Source organism: Peromyscus maniculatus, chromosome X (assembly GCF_049852395.1).
Source record: "Peromyscus maniculatus bairdii isolate BWxNUB_F1_BW_parent chromosome X, HU_Pman_BW_mat_3.1, whole genome shotgun sequence".
Lineage (NCBI taxonomy): Eukaryota > Metazoa > Chordata > Mammalia > Rodentia > Cricetidae > Peromyscus > Peromyscus maniculatus.
This window is the reverse complement of record NC_134875.1, coordinates 16,603,516-16,608,641: the sequence shown is the minus strand read 5'-3', so window position 1 is coordinate 16,608,641 and position 5,126 is coordinate 16,603,516.

The window sequence follows — 5,126 nt, the reverse complement described above, 5'->3', positions numbered from 1 at the left end:
GGAAAATGAAATTTGCAAAGGAAGCAATGCACCTTCATTCCAGAAGCCTGGGTCAGCAACAGAATTGGCAATGCTAGAGACAAGGGCATTAAGTTAAGGGAATCCAGAAAAGAGGAAAGTAGTGGTTTTGTTGGAAGAATTCAACAAAGAATAGAGTATGAGGAGGAAGAGAAGGAGAAGAGAAAGCAAGCCAATGTTAGAACAGTTTAAGTCCTTCAGTCCAGAACCTGCCTGTGCTTAGGGTAACCTCATAAAGAGGCCAACTGATTTTTGAGAATTAGTGGCTGATGAACAAGAAGTAAAGGCTTTGGATATTAAAATGTATTTTGAGGACTTTTGAGTGCAAATGAGAAAACAAAAACTTTACCAGAATTCTGTACAGCTGATTCCTCTACTAGGTTCACCTTGGCCCTGATAATCTAAAAAGTATATCTAGTAGAAAGAGAACTCTTCCCCAATCGTTGCAATAAAAATTCCAGAACTGACCAGATCAGCAGTGATTAGAGAGGGGCTCACAAGGTTTGTACCCATAGCTGAAGAACTATTGGTAACTAGTGGCTGCTAAGGGATGGAAAGTCAAGCTGCTTTGGATATGTTCCAGTGGATGGCCCTAAAACTATATATATATATATGCAACACTAAGTGGATTGAGTGAAGTGTTTTGGTTGTTTTTTTTTGTTTGTTTTTTAAGTAAATAGATGTGTTGGAAAGATGGCTCAGCCCTTGCACTTGTTGCTCATGTTCTCACATTCAGTTCCAGTACCTTACATGGTAGCTAACAACTAGCTGTAACTCCAGTATCGGAGGATCTAACATCCTCTTCAGGCCTCTGCAGGCATTGCACAGGCACACATGCAGGAAAAACAATCATACAAAATACATACAAAACAAAAATAAAGTCTTTTTAAAAGAGTACATGAAGTTGGGAAGGGAAAGTGGCGGCAGAGTGAATGGAAGGAATTGGAAGGGATGGAGTGAGAGGTGGGTTTGATTAATATATATATATATATATATATATATATATATATATATATATATATATATATGGATTTTTGAGACAGGGTTTCTCTGTGTAGCCCTGAATGTCCTGGAATTCTCTTTGTAGTCCAGGGTGGCCTCCAAATCACAGAAATCTGCCTACCTCTGCCTCCCAAGTACTGGGATTAAAGGTGTGGACCACCACTGCCTGGCTAAAAACAGACTTTTGAATGAAAATCTCAAACAATAAATTCTAGAATTGAGTCTCATTAGACTGATTAAATCATTAGTTTTCTTTTATTTAATTATTTTGAGTCAAGGTCTCAGTATGTAGCCCTGGCTGGCCTGGAATTCACTGTCAATCAGGTTGTTCTCAAACTGACAGCAATCCATCTCTGCATCCCAAGTGCTAGGATTAAAAGTGTGTACCACCATTGCCAGCTTAAATTTTTAGCATAACATTTATATCAATTCTTTGAGGATTTCATACAATGATTTTGATGTTATTCACTTGGCTCCCTCCTCCTCCCCTCTTCTTTCCAGTTCTAACCCCCATGTCCTCGCCATGCCCCCAACTCCATGAGATATATATCATGGAGGAACAAATAACAAGGGTGTTTGATAAAGCCTCAAGAAATTAATTGTATTCCTTACTATTTACCTAAAATTATACATAACACACATGTACACACACACCAAAAATGAAGTTACTCCATGGGCTGAAAATGCTTCCCATAAGAGTCATGGAATATGTAACAAAAATTCAAGTATCAGGCATAAGAAACCTCCATTTGAGAGCATTATCGGGGTAATCCAAGTGACTCCCAAACCAATATAGGCTATTGCTTTTGCCTTTGGTTGCCTCTCAGAGGCTGAAGGTAAGTCCTTAGTGCTGAAGACACCACACACTTAGGACACAGGACTCAGCTGATTTGAGCTAGAAATAACCTGAAAGCCTCCTTCCTCCAGGCTAGCTTTCATAGTACTAGAAAATACAATAAGCTGCCAAGGGAAGGAAGCAATCAATAGTCCTACCCAGCTGTGATGCCTAAGACTTGTAAAAAATGGTCAGCATGGAAAGATATCCCTAAAGGCACAATACTGGCACATATACCTTAGTGGCAACCAACAGGTGTCTAGTTGGACTTAAGACCTGCTCATTAGTAAAGAAATCAATCTGGTACTGGAAACCTAGCCAACTACCTGAGATAGTGATGTCATAGATCTTAGAAAAGAACCAACATTTATTAGATTAGCATAATTCCTAACTGCATTCTAAAACATATCCTAAAACATACAGTCAGAGGTAAGTGTAGTTCTTCCCTCTCATCCAAAAAAGCTTCTCTTTACACAAAATGGAGACTATTACAGAAAACTACAACTAGCCATAATACAGAAATATGGGTCCAGCCCCAATAGCTACATCTCTGACACAACTCTTACACCTAAGACTCATGGAACATCACAGAAGAGAGGACATAAAGATTAGAAGAGTCAGAGGATCAGAAGGTCTGTTGTGAGAATGAATCTTGAGGAAATGACAGGAAAGCTACACTCATGATGTCACAACAGTATGGCTGACTAAACAGGACTTGAACAATGACAATAACAATAGACATGCTAATGTGGAAGAGAGAAATCTCTCAGGGTCCCACTCCTAGACACAAAACCAAAGGCAACCAATCACTGCTGAGACAGGGAGAATCACTCTCCCAGAAATGAGCCCCAATCAGTGATCCAATGCAAAGTGGTCATCCTTGAAATCATATACACTCATGCCACATTAATGAACTCAGTGGGTTGTATTTATATATTTACACATATGCATGTGTCAGTGTGTGTGTGTGTGTGTGTGTGTGTGTGTGTGTGTGTGTGTGTGTAACAACCAAAAAAAGAGGCCATAAATTTGAGAGGGACTGGGGGACATAGGAGGGATTAGGAAGAGGGGGTATGTGAGGGTTTGGAGGGAGATAAGGGAAGGGGGAAAATGATGTAACTATTTATTAATTTTAAAATTAATATATAATGGAGATTTATATAAAATAATATGGAAAAGAGATTATATAAAACAGACTTTAAAGAGTTAAAAAAAAAAAACAAGAGGTCCCACATTGCCACATCCAACCTCTCTCCTCAGCCTTCTCCAGGTTCTACTCTTGTGAGGCTCCCTTACCTCCCCATACATGCATTCTTCCTAACCCATCATGCCTAGCCTGGGTCCCACATCCAGTGTTCCGGCTTTGTCTGACTACCCTTGCCTGCTCAGTAACCAACCTCTAGGCTTCTGTTAGGACTCACAATGCCTACATCCCAACCCATAGACCCCTCCCAGGCCATAGCTAAATTCTCTACCCCCATACTCCAGTCTTGAATCAGGATGCATATCCAAAATGCCACCCCAGTTTCCTCTGTCTACCATACTTCACTCCTCTCAAGCCATTTAAATCGATGCCCTAGCCACCTGCATGTGCTCTATTCCACCCCAACCTTCTCTGTCCATATCAGAAATAGAACAAAATAAGTCACATGCCCAGAATACACCACAAAAATACAAAAAAAAAGTTAAACCAGCATCATCTCTTAAAAGCCTACCACTCATGTACAAATGTTTGCCAGTGAGAAAATTCCTACATGAGTAGCCAATGATGACCTTGAAGTCCTGATCCTCCTTGTTCATTAAGAGTTCTGGCCAGGCAGTGGTGGTACACACCTTTAATCCCAGCACTCAGGAGGCAGAGCCAGGCGGATCTCTGTGAGTTCGAGGCCAGCCTGGTCTACAGAGTGAGATGCAGGACAGGCACCAAAACTGCACAGAGAAACACTGTCTTGAAAAACTGAAAAAAAAAAGTGTTCTGAGATGACACATGTGCATTAATACTACCCCTCCTGTTTGGCCATTTTGATTGGAAGATCCCAGTATTAGATTAATTTCATCTTTATACAATCATGTAATTTCTCAAAGTCTTACTACATCAAAATAAAAGCCTCTGTACCTATACAGTACAACCTGAAAATAATTTTTACCTAGTCTATATATGATAGACTGCCATCATTCACATGCACCATCAAATGTAAGAACCACTAGATTGATACAAGTTTGTTTTTGGTTTGGGATTTGGTTTTGTTTTGTTTTTTGTTTTTTGTTTTGTTTTGTTTTGTTTCGTTTTGTTTTGTTTTGTTTTGTTTTTCCGAGACAGGGTTTCTCTGTGTAGTTTTGGTGCCTGTCCTGGATCTCACTCTGTAGACCAGGCTGGCCTCAAATTCACAGAGATCTGTCACCACCACCCGGCTAGATTGTTACAAGTTTACTGCTCTTTCTAGCTAAACATCTTGGAGACTTGTAAGCTTTTTATTTGCTGTTGTCCTAACGCTGTTTTGCCATGCTAATAATGACAGTATTTTGTGGTGATATATTGTGTACCCTAATAAACTTGCCTGAGGATCAGAGGACAAAGCCATCCACTAGATTAGACATAGAGGTCAGTCAGTGGTGGCACACACCCTTAATCCTATCACTCAGGAGGCAAAGATCTGTCTGGATCTCGGTGAGTTCGAGGTCACACTAGAAACAGAGCCAGGCAGTAGTGGCACAAACCTTTAATCCCAGTACTGGGAAGCACACACACCTTTAATCCCAGGAGGTGATGTCTGGGCAAAGAAAGGTATATAAGGTGTGAGGAAACAGGAACTCACTCTCTTTAGGCTGAGGATCTCACAGAGGTAAGAACTAGTGGCTGGCTGCTCTGCTTCTCTGATCTTTCAGCTTTCACCCTGGTATCTGGCTCTGAGTTTTTTATTAAAAGCCCATCTAAGATTCAAACAACAGATTTAATGGGCTTAATCGATGCACCTAAATTGTTAGAGAAGCACCCACCACTCTCTAAATCCAGGTGTTTAAACAAGGACACTGTTCCAATGCATAATCTCTAGAAAGAGAAAACATTAAATTCTGCTTTTCAGGATTGCATTGTTATGTAACTGGCTAATTATATGCTTTCAAAGTTGAAACAGAGAAAGTTTTGAATTATTCTCTCAACATTTTCTTTAGTGATATCTCTTACAGGAGTCACTATCTCAGGTACTAAGTGTTGATATAGTTAGTATATTGGTTCCAGAAAAAAATAGGACTTTACCTTTTTAAGATAATT